Source organism: Callithrix jacchus, chromosome 10, assembly GCF_049354715.1.
Source record: "Callithrix jacchus isolate 240 chromosome 10, calJac240_pri, whole genome shotgun sequence".
Classification (NCBI taxonomy): Eukaryota; Metazoa; Chordata; class Mammalia; order Primates; family Cebidae; genus Callithrix; species Callithrix jacchus.
In genome coordinates, this window is record NC_133511.1 from 13,946,189 (window position 1) to 13,967,255 (window position 21,067).

A 21,067-nucleotide genomic window follows, 5' to 3' on the forward strand; every position below is an offset into this window, starting at 1 on the left:
ATACCATTAGATCATCCGGTTCACAGGCAGTAGCATGGGTATCCCATGTCATGCCTTCCTGCCTGGTTCTCTGCCTGACTTCAGCAGACAGGGCCCATCTATAATCCCTGCCACCGACAAGCCTGATAAAGTGAGACCCAGAGTAGCGTGGGCTTCCTCTTTTGAATGGACTATGTGTCCGTCCTCCTATTAAAGTTGGCGCCTCCTGACCTGGGCTCTGGATCATGTCCTCTTAGTCTTCCCAAGCTCTTTGCTCCTGCACTTGTCTTTTTGCTACATCCATTTCCCCATCTCTTCCTGATTATTCACCTCAGCAGACAACACCTCCCATTTTAGCAAGCCTTTCCTTGAGCCCACGCCCCTTTTTAGCTTCCACCCATATCCCTCTTTTCCTTGGGAGGGCAAAATTCTAGAGAGCTGTCTGCAGACACTGTCTTCCATCCTTTTTCTTACAACAGTTTCCAGTTTGAGCTTTATCTCTGTTATTCCTTTAAAATAATCTTTTCAAGTTCACTAGTGGTTCCACCTTGCAATGGCTTCTTTGCTGGTCTGAAAATGGGGGATTAACAAACTCAGTTTCTTCCTACCATCCTCTCACAAAAGAGTCACACACAGCTTCTGACACCTAATGTATAGAGCTCCTCCCCACACACCAAGCACGCACTCCTCCAGCAGCTGACACCAGCTGGGTGCCCTCTAACTCAGTTCAGTTCTAACACCACCTACCTGGAGATAGCATCAGATCCCACATTGAAGGGTTCAGTCTCACAAGACCGCCTCCCACTTCCAGTGCCAATCTCAAGCTCCAGGTTGTTTGACCTGTGCTTCTGATGACTGACGATATATATATCAGGGTTCCCACAACCTCCTCACTGGGTTTGATTAATTTGCTAGAGAGACTCACAGAACTCAGGGAAGCATCTACATTTACCTATTAGAAAGGATACAGTTGAAGGATGCAGAGGGCGAGGAATGGGAAGGGGCTTGGAGCTTCCACGCCATCCCTGGGTGTGCCGCCTTCCAGGAACCTCCAAAGATTCAGCTGTCTGGAAGCTCTCTGAACCCTGTTCTTTTGGGTTTGTATGGACGCTTCAGTGTGTAGGCATGATTGATTAAGTCACTCGCCATTGGAGCTGAACTCATCCTTCAGCCCCTCTCCCCTCCCTGGATGTTTTGGGGTAAAGCTGAGAGTCCCAACCCTCTAATCCTGCCTTGGCCTTTCCAGCCCCCATCCTGAAGCTGCCTGTTGGCTGCCAACCCCCAGTAAATTCATTCGCATATGAAGAGACATTTTTTTTTAACATAATATGGCTTTGAAGATTTCCAGGATTTTAGGAGTTGTATGCCAAGAGACAGGGATGAAGACCAAATATATACCTCACAAGATCACAGCTGGCTTTATCTTCCTTGATCTCCCAACAGCTTTCTACATAACTGACTTGCTCCTTTTGGAAACACTTCTGGTTTCCCCTCCCTCACTGGCTGCTGCTACTCAGCCTCATTGGCCGACCCCATCATCTTTTCCTGCTGGAGCTCTGCGTATCAGACAATCTCTGAAAGGTTCTTCGACACTTGCTTTGCCTAGCTACATTCTCCCCCACCCTGATGTCTCCTCTATTTCTGTTGCTTTCAGGGTGTGGCTCTGGGAGATTATTCCCTAACTGTTACCTGCCCTGGCCCCATTTGCAGTGAGTCCTGGGATTGAGTCTGCTTCGGGACTGGATGGCTTTCGGGACCAGCCCAATGCCTGCTTGTGCAAGTTTGGGAGACTGAGTGTGGTTTGAAGCTCCAAGAGTCAAAGACACTCTCAGGCTGGGATCATGGACTTTGGGCAACTCCGTTTATCCGAAAATAGCCTTTGGCTGTATTTGCTTCCAACCGATTTCTTATGCCTGTAACTTATCAACCGCAACTGAGGTTCTTTCCTCGTTCTAGTTGTCCTGTTATTATTTTTCTTCTGTACCTCCAAGTCTCCTTGTCAACTTCCTGGTGGCTACCTTGAGGTCATCTGAGAGTCAGCTTTGCTGCGAAAAGCAACACCTTTAATCTGATGTGTGTCACAGAACTGAGTCTCTGTAAGATCATTTTTTTTCTTTCTTTTTTTTAATTCTACTTTAAGTTCTGGGGTACATGTGCAGATAAGGCAGGGTTGTTGTATAGGTATCTACATAACAAGGTGGTTTACTGCCTCCATTCCCCCTTCATCTATATCCGGCATTCCTCCCCACGTTATCCCTCCCCACTCTCCCCTCCACCGCTGCCCCTCCCCGAAACCCCCACAACAGACCCCAGTGTGTGATGCTCCTCTCCCTGAGTCCACATGTTCTCATTGTTCAACACCCGCCTATGAGTGAGAACATGTGGTGTTTGATTTTCTGTTCTTGTGTCAGTTTGCTCAGAATGATGGTTTCCAGATTCATCCAAGTCCCTACAAAGGACATGAACTCATCGTTTTTTTATGGCTGCATAGTAGTATTCCATGGTGTATATGTGCCACATTTTCTTTCTCCAGTCTATAATTGATGGGCATTTGGGTTGGTTCCAAGTCTTTGCTGTTGTACACAGCACCGTGATGAACATACATGTGCATGTGTCTTTATAATAGAACGATCTATAATCCTTTGGGTATATACCCAGTAATGGGATTGCTGGGTCAAATGGAATTTCTATTTCTAGGTCCTTGAGGAATCGCCACACTGTCTTCCACAATGGTTGAACTAATTTGCACTCCCACCAACAGTGTAAAAGTGTTCGTATTTCTCCACATCCTCTCCAGCATCTGTTTTCTCCAGATTTTTTAATGGTCGCCATTCTAACTGGCATCAGGTGGTATCTCAGTGTGGTTTTGATTTGCATCTCTCTGATGACCAGTGATGATGAGCATTTTTTCATTTGTTTGTTGGTCTCATATTTGATGCTTGAAGCCTTTTCCAGTTTTATTGACTGTAATTTAGGATTCAGAAGCAGTTAGCTTTCCTATATCCAAGAAAACCCCAAATTTTGGATTCCTCCAACTTACATTTATTTCTTCTCGGGAAATTGTCAGTTATTGCCCGGACATATTTCTTCATAGTAATATCTTGCTACAACAATGAGGAGCAATCAACACATGCTAATATTGTGCCCCCCATCCCACCTCGCTGTTTCCCTTAGAGCTATAGGCTTACTATACTTGGCTTGGTCTACCTTTTAAGTTGTTGCAGAAAAGAGTTTTCCTAAATGTTTTATTCATGCCTACCACAGGGCTCTGTCTTTCTAACCAGCTATCTTGCTCTTCTTACTGCCAGCAAAGGCTCTAGATAAACTTGCCTCTGTCTACCTTCCTAAGCATCTTCCACCCTCTTCCCACCTCCATACCCAGCCTCACTCTGATTCATTTGTTTCCAGAACAGGACAGATCTTTGAATGTGCTGTTCCCAGTACCAAGAGCTCTCTGCCCACCCCCACCCCCAATCCCACTCCATATCTTGGCATGGCTACCTCCTTCACATAGAATTTGGGTCTCAGCTCAAATATTGCCTCCAGTGGGGTCTTACCTGACCATCTGCTATGATTTGAATGTGTCCCCCAGAAGTTTATTTGTTGGAAACTTAATTCTTCTGCCTTCATGAATGGATTAATACTATGAGGAAAGTAGGTTTCTTACCTTGATAGTGGCTTCATTAGAAAAATGAGCTCTCTCTGGCTTGCTTGCTCTGTCTTGCCACACAATTCCTCCCACCATGTCATGACACAGCACAAAGGCCCACACCAGATGCTGGTGCCATGCCCTTGGACTTCCCAGCCTCCAGAACCATCAGCTGAATAAACTTTTATTCTTTGAAAAATACCCACTCTGTGGTATTTAGTTATAACAAGAGAAAATAGACTGAGACACTGTCCCATCTAAAGTTTGTTTTCAGTTGGGTGCAGTGGCTCACACCTGTAATCTCAGCACTTTGGGAGACCAAGATGGGCAGATCACCTGAGGTCAGGAGTTTGAGACCAGCCTGACCAACATGGTGAAACCCCGTCTCTACTGAAAATACAAAAATTTGCTGGGCATGGTGGTGTACACCTGTAATTCTAGCTACTCAGGAGGCTGAGGCAGGAGAATCGCTTGAACCCAGGTGGCAGAGGTTACAGTGAGCTAAGATTATGCCACTGCACTCCAGTCTGGGTGACAGAGTGAGTCTCCATCAAAAAAAAAAAAAAATTACATAAAAATCAAGTTTGTTTTCCCTAGTGTTTACCACTGTTTGATATTATCTTCTTTATTTGTGTACTTGTCATGGTTCATGTCCTAGTCCCCTGCATGTGGACCCTGTGAGAGTCAGGGCTGTATTGGCTTTGTCTGCCACCATACCCTTGGCGTTATGAAGTGTGCTTGCCATACAATTGTTATGACTACAAATACCAATACCTACCTAATACTCATTGTGTACCATGCCAGACACTAGTTCTTCGTTAAAAATATTTTTTAGGCCGGGCGCGGCGGCTCACGCCTATAATCCCAGCACTTTGGGAGGCCGAGGCGGGTGGATCATGAGGTCAATTGATTGAGACCATCCTGATCAACACGGTGAAACCCCGTCTCTACTAAAAATACAAAAATCAGCTGGGCATGGTGGTGTGCGCCTGTAATCCCAGCTACTCGGGAGGCTGAGGCAGGAGAATTGCCTGAACCCAGAAGGTGGAGGTTGCGGTGAGCAGGGATCACGCCATTGCACTCCAGCCTGGGTAACAACAGCAAAACTCCATCTCAAAAATAAAATATATATTGTTTTAAACTTCAAATATATGCAAAAATAGAATAATATGATGAACCCCGCATAATACCCATCACTCAGATGCAACATTGTCAAGATTTTGCCACACTTGCTTCATCTATTCCTCTATTATTCCTTTTTTTGTCTTTCATTTCTTTTTTTTCTGTTGAAATATTTTAAAGAAAATCCCAGACATCACGTTGTTCCACCACTACATACTCCAATTCATGCCTTTTTTTAAATGAATTTTTGTCATTTAACCTCAGTGCCATCCATATCTTTCCAACATTAGGAATGATTCCTCGGTATCCTCACTCAGTCTGTGTTCAGATTTTCCTGATTGCTCCAAAATTAACTTTTTAAAGTTGATGTATTTGAGTTAGGAGCCAAGTCGGACCCACACACTGTATCGATTGGTTATTTCTCTTAAACTTCATTTTCCCCATGCTGTTAACTTGTTGTAGGAAGGAGTGATGATTATTAACGATTCAGTTACACGATGATGAGGGCCTGAAATGGGGCTGGGTCATAGGAGTAAAAGGAGGAAATGATCTGAAGAGACCCCGTGGAGCAGAGTCATCTGCTTAACCCAGCTTTAGGCCAGTGGAGTGGTGACGTCGCTGACTTTTCCGAGACACTCGGGAGCTACCAGATCAACAGTGGCCTTGTTTCCTCTTACAGGGTCCCTAGTGTGACAGCTGATGGGAACCTCACAGATGAGCTCACTGTACCGCTTGTTTTAGTCCCTTTCCCAGCCTCTCCCAGCTGGTCAGAGCATCCGTACAGTCCTCCCAGTTGTTCACAAGGTTCCCTCTTTATCTTGCATCCTTTGGAGCTTGTTAGGAGAGGATCAGTCTCCATACCTGGGACTTACTGTGGTTCCCAGAGCAGCTGTGCAACCAACCTCATGACTGTTAAAAAATGTACTCAAAGCTGGTTCCCTGCCTTAGACCTCCGCATCAGAATTATGGGGATGCCACCTGGGAATCCGAAAGCAGATGCCCTTTCACAGCCAAGCTTTCGGAGGTGTTGTGTCATAGGTTTTGTCCAGTTTTGCACTTGTTTATGGTGAGAGGCAATTCTAGTAACTGTTACTCTGTCATGGCCGGAAGACAAATTTCTGTTCTGATTTTTAAATTTGAATTAGTTCACTTAATCTTTTCATCAACTCTAAGAGGTAGATTATTGTCGTTGTGTTTTCACACATTAAAAAAAAGGGGGGGGGATAAAAGAGCCTAAATAACTTGTCCACAGACACATATTTTATAAGTGCCAACGCCAGCTTTTGAATCTAGGCAGTTTAGGTCCAGACTCTGTGCTCTTATGCAGCAACCCTTTATCTGGCATACTAGGTGCTTAATGAATATATTTTGGATAAATGCACTGATGGCTTTCTCTTCTATCTTTCTTGCCCATTTAACCACGGTTCTACCTGCCAGGAAAATCTCAACCTTACCTCAATCCAATGTCTTCTCTTCAGCACCAAGACATCTCTGCACACCGCCGAAAATCCAACTTCTGGGCAGACCGAGTTCCTGCCAAGTTATCTGGGCCTTCAATAATCCCTAATAATTCTGCATTTCCCTAGTTTTTACTTTCCATTTCCATAGGGTTCTTGTCTGAATCTCAAACACCTACACCTCCCTATTCATTATTTTCAGAAAAAACAACATTTTCAGCTGAACTCTCAGTTTTCTACACATCCCTTATAAATTTGACGTTTATTGGCATCTGTCCTTGCCTTTCCTCCACTGTCAAAATATTTGGTGTTTCTCTGTCAGGGGCTCATCCACTTTTAGCCACTGCCCTGTCTTTCTTCACGTTCCCAGCCAAGCTTTCAGCGGTGTTTTTTCATTTTTCAGTCTGCACTTCCTGGCCACCCTCTCACCTCTAGCTCACTCCATCACTGCAATCTGCCCTCTGTACTCATTATTTTGGTCATTTACTAGTATCGGCTTTTATCTTTATTAATTTTGTCCTTGCCTGTTATTTAAATATACTTGTTTTGGGAGGCCGAGGCGGGTGGATCACGAGGTCAAGAGATTGAGAACATCTTGGTCAACATGGTGAAACCCCATCTCTACTAAAAATACAAAAAATTAGCTGGGCATGGTGGCATGTGCCTGTAATCCCAGCCACTCAGGAGGCTGAGGCAGGAGAATTGCCTGAATCCAGAAGGCGGAGGTTGTGGTGAGCTGAGATTGCGCCTTTGCACTCCAGCCTGGGTAACACGAGTGAAACTCCGTCTCAAAAAAAAAAATATATATATATATATACTTGTTATTCTTTTTTTAACTTCTTGATTTAGATGCTTAATGCGTGTATTATTAATTTTCTTCTGTTTATTAATATAAGAAAAATAAGGCCATAGATTTTCCTCTCCCTTGTGTCCTATAGACTCTTATGTGTAGAGTTTTAAAAGTTCTAGAGAGTTTTCAATTTTTTGGTTTCTTCTTGATCCAAAAATGTTGAAGAAAAAAATTTTAAATTTCTGTGTGGTAGAGTCTTTTGTTTCCATAACAAATATTTATTTTGTTGCAATTTGATCAGAGAATATTTTGTATTATTTCTACTTCTTGAGAGTTTAAACAATTTCTTCGTGGCTTTTTATGTACTCAGCTTTTGTGAATATTGCACGGGTACTTTGAAAAGAAGGTATCTATTTTCTATTTTTAGATTAGAGCATTCAACATGCGAATTAGCTAAATTTGAATTATTAATTACATTTTAATATCTTCTATAGTCTCATTTACTTAGGAACATAACAGAGGAAACCTGTGCCCTTTCCCTGGGTATGGTCTGGAAAGTGTCAAGACTCCAGCCCGGTCTCTCTTCTCAGCACGGTGCTGGAGCAGAAGCAGTGCTTCGATGGTTGTTTCATAGCCCAGAGCATTGTAAGCAGACGGAGAGTGACTTCCCTTACTCCCAAGTGGGTGTATGAATTTGCCAGTGTTGTCGTAACAAAAGACCACAGACTGGGTGGCTTCAACAGCAGAAATTTATTTTCTCACTCTTCTAAAGGCTGGAAGTCCAAGATCAAGGTGCTAGCAGGGTTCGTTTCTGGCGAGGCCTCTTTTCTTGACTTGCAGATAGCCACCTTCTCAGCGTGTCCTCCTATGACCTTTTCTCTGTGTGTGTTTCCCTCTTCTGATAAGAACAGCAGTCCTACTGCATTAAGGTCCTATTCAATGGCCTAATATAACCCTAGTTACCTTTTTGTTTGGTTCTCTTTTTTTTGGTCTCACTCTTGCCCAGGCTGGAGTGCAGTGGCACAATCTTGGCTCACTGCAACCTCTGCCTCAGAGGTTCAAGTGATTCTCCTGCCTCAGCCTCCCGAGTAGCTGGGATTATAAGTGTGCATTGACATAGCCTGCTAATTTTTGTAGTTGTTTTGTAAAGACAGAGTTTTACAATGTGGCTAGGCTGGTCTCAAACTCCTAAGCTCAAGTGATCCACCTGCCTTGGCCTTCCAAAGTGCTGTGATTACAGGCTTGAGCCACCATGCCTGGCCCCTAATTACCTTGGCAAAGGCTCTATCTCCAAACACAGTAGTCTTATTGGGGCCAAAATTCAACTTACAAATTCTGGTAGGGGGCAGGGAGGAAGGCACAATTCAGTCCATAAAAGCAGAGAATGGGAATAGAAGAGAAAGGGAAACATTTTTTTTTTTTTAAAGGCAGAAAGACATTGAGATTGGGTATAGGGGATGTTGCAACCTTTTAAAATCTGTGATCTCGAACCAAATTATACAATATACTTTTGGGGGGGGTCGGGAGAAAAAAGAAAAAAAACCATATATATATTCAGTAGGTACCAGAAGTAGGGACACAAGTTAGCCCTTGTGTCTGGCACCAAGTACCATCCACCCCAACCCCAGTGACTGGAGCCTCTAAATGACTGAGCTTTAACGTCTACTACCCATTTGAATGGGGACTTGAAGAAGTAAGTCAGTGCAGTCAGAGAGCAGATGCTTCTCGCACACTTGTCCCACCACATCTGCGGCTCCAGCTCAGGTCTCTCTGTGAGTTTCCAACCTGCATCTGGGTTAGGTTCCATTTTTCAGCCTCAAGCCAAGCATGCTCCAAATAAAACTCCTCCCTCTCATCATGTCATCCTCCTCACCCTCATCGAAACCTGCTCTTCTCCTTGTGTTTCCTAGTTTACGAATTATCAGCATCTACTCAGCGGTCGGGGACAGAAACCAGGGTGTTGTGTTCAGGAGCTGAAAACACTAAAGACGAAAACCCAATGAAGACGTCTTTGTCTTAGTATCTCGCACCCTGTGGGGTTCACAGGAGATTTTGTTTAAAAATTGATTAGGTGTGCTACTTAAAAACCCACTGTAGGAGAGAGTCCAGTACAGTGGAGCAGAGGAGACTGGAAACCCTGAGCCGCTGAAAAGCCTGGGGTCTGGCTGAGGGGAGCATTTGTGCAGAGTGGGAACTGGCAGGAGGGGGAGGTGGTCGTGACAGAGGTGAATACCTGGGAGAAAAAGGTGTAGGAAACTTCCTTCATTGGCTGTTCAGTTCGTCACCCAAATGTCTAGAGGTGGAGCTGGGGTTGGGGGATGGTTACAGAGTCTGAACTCAGTTAAGAAGGGTTCAGGGGATCAGATGCTTTGCTCCTTCCTGGACAGACTCCCTGCCCTCCATGATTCTTCAGGAATCCACGGCACCTGACATCGTGTGGGCGGATTGTGAGCCCGCAGCCCACCTGGACTACTTCAAATCCGGCCGGAATATTTTGGGCAATGGATTCCTCCATTTCCTGAGGAAGGACCACAGTGACATGTTTAAGGCAGATGCTGCTCTCCTTCAACCTTGCCAGAGGTCTGTGGTCAGTCAGGGTAGCTGTGAAGACTTTCAGTCAGGTGCTGATCTCCTTCGACCCTGGGACAGGGTTAGGCAGGGAGGCCGGTGAGAGCCACCAGGTAATTGACAGGCACTTTGGACGTTCAGAATGTGTGGAATTGCCATATGGGAAAGTTTTAGTAACACTTGATACATAGTCCATGATGGGGGGCCCTCAAAGTCTCTGAGGTTTCTGAGGTCGAGATTTCCTGCCCCCCATAAAATCCATGAACTGTATCTTTGATGGTCCCAAGTGAAGCTTTAGGAAACCATCCTCCTCCTGTAGGTGGCCTAGGCTGCTCTGCCCATCACTGTGGTGGCTCATGAGAACATCACTGTGGGTGGCTTTCAGATCTGCTCCTGGGGAAACAATGGTATTAGCCAGGTTAGACCATTAAAATCAAATATGGGTATGTTTTCCATAATTAACATGAGAAAAAAATAGCATAACCCACTAGATAGACTTTTCCCAGGTAAAATTTATCTGCCATAAACTTTCCTTAAACCTCAACCTATCTGCCACTGTGCCCTATGGATAAAACAATGAGCAGGGAGCAAATGCAGAGTAGCGGCAGAACTCAGGAGGGAAGGGGCATGCTACATTCAATAGCCGGTGCTTTCCTGGATCTGCACGTATGTGCCTCTGATTTGATATTGCCTATGGACCTGACTACTGTTGTGTGGCGTGTTTTCTCCTGGCAAAATTGTTCATAATTTGTGTGTTAGAATTAAAGAGATGACTATTTCCTGTTGTTCTACAAAAAGGGCCAAGACTTCCAGGTGCTCTGCCATCTGAGGATGTTTGAAGGCCAGTTACAGCTCAGGGATAAGAGGGTGAAAGATTCCAGCTCAGGCAGATGTTGAGAGGTGCTTCTTGCTGAATAAGAGGGTAGAGGCTGGGCCAGAGGAGGAATTATAACAGGTTAGGCCAGTTTTCTCTCTTCACTGCCTTGTTCATTTTGGAAGCCCCTTGTCCAAATGTTACTGATATTTTGTGTCATCCCAGTCTCTCCTAGCGGGAGAGAAGGCAAGGTTGGAATAAGAGACCAAAGGTTCTGTGCATAGACCCTGTGTTCTCATTTGAGTCCCTGTGCTGCCAAGCAAAATTCTTAAAATACAGTTGGTGCTTAATAAATGTTTGAGGTGTGCAGTGGCTCACACCTGTAATCCCAGCACTTTGGGAGGTTGAGGTGGGCAGATCACCCGAGGTCAGTAGTTTGAGAATACCCTGAGCAATATGGTGAAACCCTCTCTCCACTAAAAATGCCAAAATTAGCTGATGTGGTGGCATGTGCTTGTAATCCCAACTACTTAGGGGGCTGAGGCAGGAGAATCACATGAACCAGGAGTCGGAGGTTGCAGTGAGCTGAGACTGTGCCATTGCACTCCAGCCTGGGTGACAGAGTGAGACTTTGTCTAAAAAAAAAAAAGTTTGAGACCATGTTACAGATGGTCTGAGTGGGGCCGTAGAGCACTTCAGTGAAGAACGCTTGGAAGAGGAAAGCCAATGTCCTCGTGAATGTGACCAGGTATCTCTGAACGGTTTATTCACAGTGGTCAAATGGCAGTTGAAGTGGCATAGCTGGTTCTCTCCTAGTTGCCACCTCACCCCTCAGTGACTTCCTGCTCTTAACACTCTCCTCCTACCCAAATCATCCCTGCTCAGTGCTGGGAACTGTGCTCAGTGGTGCCTAAGGCTGTTAGTGCAGATAAAATTCCAGATTTTAGAGGGTGCATTCCCAAGTGGTTGACTCTCTACACCCCAACAAGCATGTCTCTGTAAGAAGTTTAAAGGAAGTAGATCCTTCTGGGAAACGTGGACTTCAGAGGCATACTTTGGTACTGATGATTTAGAAATATTCTTTTTCTAAAACAGGTGGACTAATTAGGAAAGTGACTAATTGGCATTGGCCCTGGGGCCACCATTATTAGCTCCTTCCTGCCTGTGAGTCTGTCTAGGAGACCATCGCCTCCAGCAATATCTACAAGAATGGCCTGGAGTTGAAAAGGTAGCTGAGACAGAGGCTGCAGTCATTTGACTAGTCTCCAGTGGTAACATATGTATGTGAACTTGAAGGGATTACGTAAGGAGTTTAGTGTTTGCTTTTGCACCTTGAGGATGCCAGAGCTTTGCTTGGCTGGCTGAACCAAGAATTTTCTGTGGGGCTCATGTAGAAATGGCAAGAAAGGTGGGACATCAGTGGAACCGCAGGAAGAAGAAAGGACGAGTGAGTTCTATAAAACCCGAAGGAGGGAACTGAAATAGATGGCTAGAGACAAGCCTGGAGCCAGAAAGAAACTGTCTGAAATGCCAGAGTCTAATCCAGGAATCTGTATAGTAGGCAGGATGGCAGTCGGCTGGCTTTTGATGGCAGGCAACCGCTCTGACTGGTCAACGTTCCTGTCCTTCCCATTGAAACCTCCAGGCTTTTGACCCCAAACCTCTGGAACCTTCCTGTGGGTCTCCTGAGATGAACTTTCACTGCTGGGAACAAGGAAACACAGAGAAGGCCATCACTTGGGTTGGCTTTAGTAATGGAACTAAGAGCAGTCTAACTTCCAGGCAGAATAGAATTTACCTACCTTGTGTAATTTCCTGGCACCAGGGAAGTCCACCACGGCATCTCCACTTCCCCAACACCACATGCCCTAGTTAAGTAAGAAGGTTGCCATTGTTCATTAGAGCCTTATTCCTTTTGCTTAAGACAGTGACATTTGTAATATACTACAGAAGAGCTGTAAAGAGTAACCCTTTAAGTGCTGGTCCTTATTCATATCTCAGTATGAATGAGCCTCATATCCTATAATAGGTGTTTAAGAAGAGAATGTGTGTGACAACTGCGTGGAGTGTGTGGGAGGGAAGAGATGATGGAGGTACTGGATGTCCTCAATGAAGTCTGCTAAGCTTGCTTTGTATTAACAGTTTTGCTTTGCTGGTTGCAGGCAGATTCTCCATTTCCCTTTGCACTTGCCTGACTTGTTTTAAGCCATGGACCAGGCAGAGAAAGAATGGGCTGATTGTCAGGAGCACATGTCAGAGCGAGACCTGGCAAATGGAATGAGCACTGACCGCGGGGTCGGCGGGCCCTAGGCCTGCCCTTGCCAGTAGCTGACGTCACAACTGCATCTCCAGGACTTGGTGTCGTCGTCTGTAAAATGGGTGACCTGATTCTGAAATTCTGAAATTCTGTGAGTGTGTGTAAGGGTTGGTGTTAGGGTTATGGTTAGATTTAGGGTTAGGATATTCTGATATCCTGTGAGTTGTATATGGGTTAGGTTTAGGGTTACCGTTAGGATTAGGGTTAGGATATTCTGATATCCTGCAAGATGTGTAAGATGCAGAGAATGGCCAGTAGTGATCTATGTGTCTCACAAGGTGAGCATGACCCAGCTGGCCACTCTTTTCATTTCCTTCTTTCCGGAGAGAAGTGGGCTGAAAAGGAGGAGTGGTTAAGGAAACCTACTCAAATGTGCTTAAATGTGACATTTGGAAAGAATGGCTTCTGAAACCTGCAGTCCTGCCCCTGGCCGGCTGCCTCCTTTTCTTCCTGTGTTTTCGGGCTGCCCACTCCACCCTGGGCACCTGCCAGATGCTTGTGCCACCTTGGACTCTACTTTAACTCAGGGACTGTATGCTGCAAGCAGAGGCTTTGAGACCAGCTTCTACATGGCGGGGGACGGGAGGTTCTCCACACTGACCCTGGAGAAGAATTTCTGTTTGCGGCCCTGCAGGAGACAGGCTTGGAGTTTGAGAGGTTGGAGAAGGCTCAGCAGGCAGCTGAGAGCCACTTCCACGACTGCTCACATGACCCGGGGGATGTTCTCTGTGGGCCAGCAAAGAGACTGGTGCAGCAGGAGCTGGGGGCACACAGGGGCAGGATTTTTAGCTGCCATCCTGCTACCTCATTTGCTTTCCTCCCCATTTAGTCAGTTTTATTTAGAACCCTTACCAGCAAATGCTTTTAGAGTCTTATTATACATGATTGCCAGGTAAATAGGAATGTTGGTTTCAAACAGGGGGGTTTATAATATGCTCCACTAATGGCCCAGGGAGGAGGAATAAAGCTGTGCTTCTCGTTTCAAGGACTCTGCAGAATTGCATAGAGAGAAGAGTAGGGAGCCCCCCATGGTCTCCTGGTTTAGGCGATTTGTCAACACACAACTTCTGAGCCCATCAGCACCTCCATCTTCACCCCTGAGAATACTGCAGCCCTACCCCATGAAATGAGAAGAACACAGATGTTCGCATCAGGAGATATGGATTTTCCTCTTTGGCTTTCTGACTTATTTGCTCTGTGACCTTCGGTGTGTTATTAACATCTCAGAGCCTCAGTTTCTCATCTCTAAGATGGAAATAATTGCTGGGCATGGTGGCTCATGCCTGTAGTCCCAGCACTTTGAGAGGCTGATGAAGTTGGATAACCTGAGGTCAGGAGTTTGAGACCAGCCTGATCAACATGGTGAAACCCTGTCCCTACAAAAAAAGACAAAAATTAACTGGGCACAATGGCTCATGCCTGTAATCCCAGCACTTTGAGAGGCTGATGAAGTTGGATAACCTGAGGTCAGGAGTTCGAGACCAGCCTGACCAATATGTCCCTACAAAAAATACAAAACCTGTCCCTACAAAAAATACAAAAATTAGCTGGGCGCGGTGGCTCATGCCTGTAATCCCGGCTACTTGGGAGGCTGAGGCAGGAGAATCGCTTGAACCTGGGAGGTGAAGGTTGCAGTGAGCTGAGATTGCACCAATGTACTCCAGCCTGGGGGACAGAGCAAGACTCTGTCTCAAAGAAAGAAAGGAAGAAAGAAAGAAGAAAGAAAGGAAGGAAGAAAAAGAGAAAGAAAGAAATCAAAATAATAATACCTGTCCCCAGGGTTATCCTAAGACCCCAAAGATATAATAGGAGTGCACTTAGCAATTAATTATGTGTGTGATGTAGTATGTAAGAGTTTTGGCTGACTTTATTTATATTCATGAAATGAGCAGTTCTAAAGAGAGCTGGAGAAGCTGTCTTCTTTCTTGGTTCAGCACAAACCCTCTAACCCAGTTTGAGGCAGAGAGGAGACACTTGGGGACAGACCCTTTGAGGGAAGTCGCAGCACATTGGTGAGATGTAGAGGATATTTAAGGGTGAGCCACATGAAGGAGTGGGGTTGGGGGGTGGATTCTCACGGGAGGAATTCTCACATGCTGAGACCTGGAGAAGAAAGAACATATTATGTTAGGTGAACTTCAAGGAAAGTTCAAGAACCTTAGATATAATTGTGGCACTATCCCTAGAGGGCACTACCAAGGCTGTGGTAGAACAGGCCAGTGCTCCGAGCCAGCAGAGAGGACCAGAGGTGACTGTTGACAGGTGTGGGAGATGGGCATGTAAGTTATTGATTCATTCAACAAATATTTGTGGAGTACTCTGTAAAGCTCAGTGCTGAGCTCGGTGTCAGAACCTTTGCCCAGGGCTGGTCCTTACGCTAAACATAGTTGCAACACAGAAGCCCTTGACCACATTCTGCTCCATGTGCCTTGTCTGCCTCTTTTCTCTCCATTAGTACTGATGTCAGTGGTTTTTACCTTATCCTTTATCCATTACTAAAAGAATAAATGTATTGGCTACTGTGTTAGTCCATTTTGCAATGCTATAAAGGAATACCTGAGACTGGGTAAGTCTTAAAAAAAAAAAAAACAACTTTATTTAGCTCATAGTTCTGCCGGCTGTACAAGCATGACATTAACATCTGCTCAGCGTCTGGTGAGGCCTCATGGTGGAAGGCAAGAGAGGAGCAGGCATGTCACATGGCAAGAGAGGGAGCAAGAGAGAGAGGAGGAGGTGCCAGCCTTCTTTAAACCATCTGCTCTCTTGTGAAAGAGCTCACTCATGACTGCAGGGATGGCACTAAGCCATTCTTGAGGGATTATGCCCCATGGCATAATCTCAAACACTGCTACAGGTCCCATCTCTCACATTGAGGATTACATTTCAATATGAGATTTGAAGGGGACAAGACCCAAACTATATCAGCAACATCAAGAACGCTCTGTTTGTACTTAGGTACAAAGGTTGTGGCACTGTCCCTAGAAGGCACTACTAATGTTTTGGGCACCTGGTGTGATAGAACAGGCCAGTGCTCCAAGCAGGCAGTGAGTACCAGAGGTTGGCAGGGGTGGGAGGTGGACCTAATCCTCATATGTGTGTGTATTACGTGTGCATATGTGAGTGTGTGCATATGCATGTGTGTGGTGATTCAGGTGGTGGAGTGTGGCTAGAGCTGTCAGTGGTGCCACCACGTGGGTGATGGATGAGGTTGAATCCCAAGCGCCGGGGTCAGATCAGAAGTTGGATGCCAGGAGAAGCTTGCAGCAGATAGGACCATACACTGAGTGTTAACTCCATCCAACGGGAGCTCCACGTGTACACAGGAGTGTGCAGCCGGAAAGCCATGTTGGGATGGGAGGGCATAAGGCAAAGAACAAGGCAGCCAGGCACATGTGCAGGGTTTCTGGGGCAGGTGCCCTGGGCCGGACTGGGTTGCCTGGTGCCCCACTTACTGCATAAAGTAGGATGGGTCAGCTTGGGCCACCCAGGATTAGGGTGTGTGTCCTGGGATAGGTTCTTCTAAGGATCTGGTGTTGGTGACATGAGCATTTACATTGGGAGACTATTGGCTCCTTTGACCCTCAAGTCCCCATATACACGTGGGTCCAGTGTGAGTAGGTATTGCTATTGGCCTCACAGGAGACAGGGTGATATTGACATGTACAAGACGTGGCTCGTGATAGTGAAGAGCTTACAGTTCACTAAATTTATTAAAAATCACACAGCGTGCTTTTATGAAGTCCCCATTGAGTAGGCAGGGGACTCTACTACAAGGCCGAATTTGCTAATTCTAATACAAGGGGATGATGGGAAGCTCAGAAGAGGGAGAGATTAGTTCCTGCTGGGGAACGAGGGAATACTTCATGGAGGAAGCTGCAGTGAAGATGAGTCTTAAAAGAGGGTGACAGTTGGAAAGGCATCCCTGCTGGAGGAAACAACGCTGCTAAAAGTGTGGCCCTGGGGTCAGATCAGGAGTTGGATATCAGGAGAAGCTTGCAGCAGATGGGACAAGAGGCTGAGTGTTAACCCCATCTGAGGGGGGCTTAGGAAGATGCTGGGTGAATGATGTGATGTTTCATTTGGATCAAGAGTGGGCTGCCTATGCCAGGGCAGAAGGAGACCAGTGCTAGGAAGGTAGCTCAGGCGTGGCCCTGGGAGCCTCTGTAATCAGAGTTCACCAGTAAGGATTTCTATATCATCTGCCACCTGCCAGGCACTAAGAATGTGAGGATAAATACAACACAAGTTTTGCCCTTGCTGGGCTGGCAGACAGTAACGACAACTTTTAGGAGGTGAGAACTCACAGAAAGAAATGCCCAATTTGGGGGAGATCAGGGAGTCTTCACAAAGAGGTAATATGCCCACACCCAGTGTGAACTAACAGGAACTAGCAGGTTGCCAGGCAGGCAGTGAGATGAAGGTGGTGCTGGGCTAGGGTGTCAAAGGTGTTTCCGGTGGAAGAAGCCACGTGACAAAGGTGGGCGCCATGGAAGGATGTTGAGTGTGTTTGGGAAACCTCGATCAGGAAGCATGTACTGAGAGTCTGCTCTGTGCCAGGCCCTGTTCTGCATCGTGAGGCCACAAGAATGAATCAAACATGGCCCTGCTCCTGTTCTAGTTGGGAAGGGAAGGAAAGGCAGACAATGAAAAAAATAAAGAAAGATGGGGATGCTTTCAGTGTGGGAGAAGCCCTAAAAAGGAAACGCACAGCCTGACACCGTGGAGAGTACCTGGGGCAGAGGGCTGGAGAGGGCTGCGTACAAGTGCCTGGGATGGACAGACCTGGGCTGGGCTGACACAGCCAGAGGGTGGTGTGAGAGCGGTTAGCCCCTGGGGCAAGGGTGCTGAGCCCAGCACTCTCCCTTTCACTGGACCAGAGCTCTCCAAAGTTGGAGCAGAAAATACGTACGAAAGCAGAACCTACAGGCAGACCGGAGCTGATCCTGTCTGTTCCACACCCTGTCTGCCTGCCCTGCCCGCTGCCCCAGAGAATCCCCTTATACATTTCCAAGCCCTTCCTTTTTCCCTTGCAGAGAAGGGTCCTAGGTACTCAGACCTCCAGGGGAAGGTACAGGCAGTGACTGGGGTGGGGGCCCATTCTTGGCGACAAGGAAGGTCATCCTGCTGAATGTGTCTCTGGGATGTGCTCTTTGGGAAAATGAAGCACAAAGACAGCAGGATGGCTCTAGGCACCAGACCTAGACTTGTTTTTTGGGTTATTTCCCTTGTCTTTCGCTCTCCGGGCACAAGAGGGCAGCCGAGCCTTGAGCTTGGCGGGCTGCAGGGCCCCGTGGGGTGGGAGGGCTCTTCCCTCCTCTGCTGTTCTGCTGCCCGCTCATTTGCCTGCATCCTGCTCTCCTGTTCTCCCAGATCCTGGTCACTGAATAGGGGAACCAGGAAGAGCAGGGCCGCAGCCAGCACAGAGTGCCCTGACCTCCACCCGGCCATGTATTGTTGCCTGGCCTCGACTGCAGAAACAGAGGCCCAGGAAAGCGAACCCAGACCTGCTGGCCCAGAGTCCCACTAGGGATATAGGCTACCCATATGCTGCCTGGATGACAGACCAAGGGACAGGCACACCAGCTGGCCCTTGGAGGAGAATTCCTCAGCCTCTCTCTGCTACAGGGAAAACCTCCTTAAAGCCCACGAAGCTGGGGCAGGAAGGCCAGTTGCAGCAGATGGGGCGCAGTTAGCTCACTAGATCCATTCAATGGCTATTCAGGCCAATCCGTGTGTTAGGGCCCATGCAAGTGGGAGGAATACAAAGATGAATGGGATTCAGGCCCTTCCACAAAGCTTACCATCTGGTGGACAAATGGCCATGGCAGCATCATGTGGCAAGTTTAGTGAGAGAGAGATGTTCAGGGCACTGTGGAGTATGGAAAAGGTCCATTAACCTAGTCCTGGGGGTGTGGTGGAGGGAGGTCAGTGAAGACTTCCTGGAATTCATACCCAAGCTGAGTTTTAAAGATCAAAGAATTTAGATGTCTGGGCGCACTGGCTCACACCTGTAATCCCAGCATTTTGGGAGGCCAAGGCGGGCAGATCATGAGATCATGAGTTCGAGACTAGCCTGATCAACATGATAAAATCCTGTCTCTACTTAAAATACAAAAAAATTAGCTGGATGTGGTGGTGCACTCCTGTAATCCCAGCTACTCAGGAGGCTGAGGCTGGAGAATCGCTTGAACCTGGGAGGCAAATGTTGATCGTGACACTGCCCTCCAGCCTGGGCAACAGAGTGAGACTTCGTCTCAGGAAAAAAAAAAAAAAAGAAAAAAGAGTTTAGACACGCAAAGGGAGGGCGGGGTTTTCAGGCAAAGGGTCAGACATGTGAGCAAGAAATCAAAACCGAGAAACAACATAAACGGGATTAGAAGTTCCAGTGTGTTTGAGAAAGTTCCAGTCTGGCAGTGTTTACTGGAACCATCTTGATACATACACGCTGCGTGAGCTGGCTCTTGTCTCCCTCTCCAGCCAGGGGAAAGAGCTTCCTGAAGAGTTTTGCACATTCCCACAGGGGCTTTGGAGAACTGAGTTTTGCACATTTCCACAGGGGCTTTGGAGAACTGAGTTTTGCACATTCCCACAGGGGCTTTGGAGAACTGAGTTTTGCACATTTCCACAGGGGCTTTGGAGAACTGAGTTTTGCACATTCCCACAGGGGCTTTGGAGAACTGAGTTTTTCTAGGCTAGGGACTACAGGATTAGGGGAAATTGGATGCCGAAAAAGAGAATCAGAGGCAGGGAAATTAGCTTTCTGGCAGGCGTTCTTCTCTGAGGGAACTTCTTTGCTTTGCCTAAACAAGTGACTTCTCTGCAAACTGGAGACCGATGAAGAAATTGACAAAGGCAGGTTAACAAAGACTTTCAGGCCTAACAGAAGTAACTCAAGAGGAATGCAGTTTAAGACCATAAACATCAGCCTGGGCAACGTAGTGAGATCTCGACTCTACTAAAAATTAGGAACGCCAGGTATGGTAGTGTGCACCTGAAGTCCCAGCGACTTGGGAGCCTGAGATGGAGGATTGCTTGAGCCAGGGAGGTTGAGGCTGCAATGAGTTGTGATTGCACCATGGCACTCCAGCCTGGGCTGCAGAGTGAGAGCCTGTCTAAACAAAAAGACATTGTAAACCAATACAAAAACAATTTAAAAAATTAGATTCCTGCCAGGCGCAGTGGCTCACGCCTGTAAACCCAGCATTTTGGGAGGCCGAGGCGGGTGGATCACGAGGTCAAGAGATCGAGACCATCCTGGTCAACATGGTGAAACCCCATCTCTACTAAAAATACAAAAAATTAGCTGGGCGTGGTGGCGCGTGCCTGTAATCCCAGCTACTCACAAGGCTGAGGCAGGAGAATTGCCTGAACCCAGGAGCCGGAGGTTGCAGGGTGAGCCGAGATCTCGCCATTGCACTCCAGCCCAGGTAAGAAGAGCGAAACTCCGTCTCAAAAAAAAAAAAAAAAAAAAAAAATTAGATTCCTGCTTGATAATTAGATTCCTGCCAAAGTGATCAGGCGAACAGACTGGAAGAAATATTTACAGTGAATAAAAGCAACAGGGGACAGATATTTTCTAGAATATACAAGGAGCTACTGCAAATCAACAATAAGAAAAAGTCTGGAGATGAAAAGGAGCAAGCATATGATCAGGAAACTTACAGAAAAGGGAACCCCAACAGTTAGCAAGCATTTTGGGACAGAGATGATGTAGCTCCTCCCTCGTCTGCATGTCTTTTTTTCAGCACACAGCCAGACTGTATTTCGCAGCCCCCTTGCCTCAGGCCGTGTGGTCAAGTTCTGACCTAAAGAATATGAACAGATTACTGTACGGCACTACTTAAGCTGTGCCCTCAAAATCCTCGAAGTCCAGTCTCCTCCGGGACCTCTCTTCCCTCCCCTGCTGGCTGGATGCAGAGAATTCAACAGAAGGCTCTGGGGCCCTAGAACCACACGATGGAAGAAGTCTGAGTGCCCCAGTGACCACTGGGGGAGTACCCTTTCCTCGCCCCCCACCATGGTCTGTGATGTGAACAAAAAATAAACATTTATTTTGTTAAGCCACTGAGATTTGAGGTCTGTTACATCACTTAGCTTACCTCACGGATACTGATAGGAATGTTTAGAAGTGCTCAACCTCATCAGAGAAAGGCAAAATTTAAAAATGGTACCGCTTCACTTGTTCTCATTAGACTAGCAAAAATTAGTAAAGCAGATCGTTTTAAAAATTGAGGATAGGAATGGGAGGGGGTGTGGTGATACAGGAAATCCCACGCACTGCTGGTGAAGATGTAGTGTAGCCTTGCTGGGGGCAATCTGGTGGTTCTTATTCAAATTAAATATGTAGATACTTTAGGATTCACCAGTTCTC

At 46.6% G+C, this 21,067-nt stretch overlaps 1 long non-coding RNA gene across 1 annotated transcript in view; it reads right to left on the bottom strand.

Annotated features, from left to right (window-relative positions):
• Positions 1–14,561: 14,561 nt before the first annotated feature.
• LOC128929077 (uncharacterized) overlaps positions 14,562–21,067 on the bottom strand; it is a 68,754-nt gene continuing 62,248 nt past the window's right edge. The window contains exon 6 of the long non-coding RNA XR_013523060.1: positions 14,562–14,799. This is a non-coding gene — a long non-coding RNA (uncharacterized LOC128929077). The remainder of the gene's footprint in view (positions 14,800–21,067) is intronic.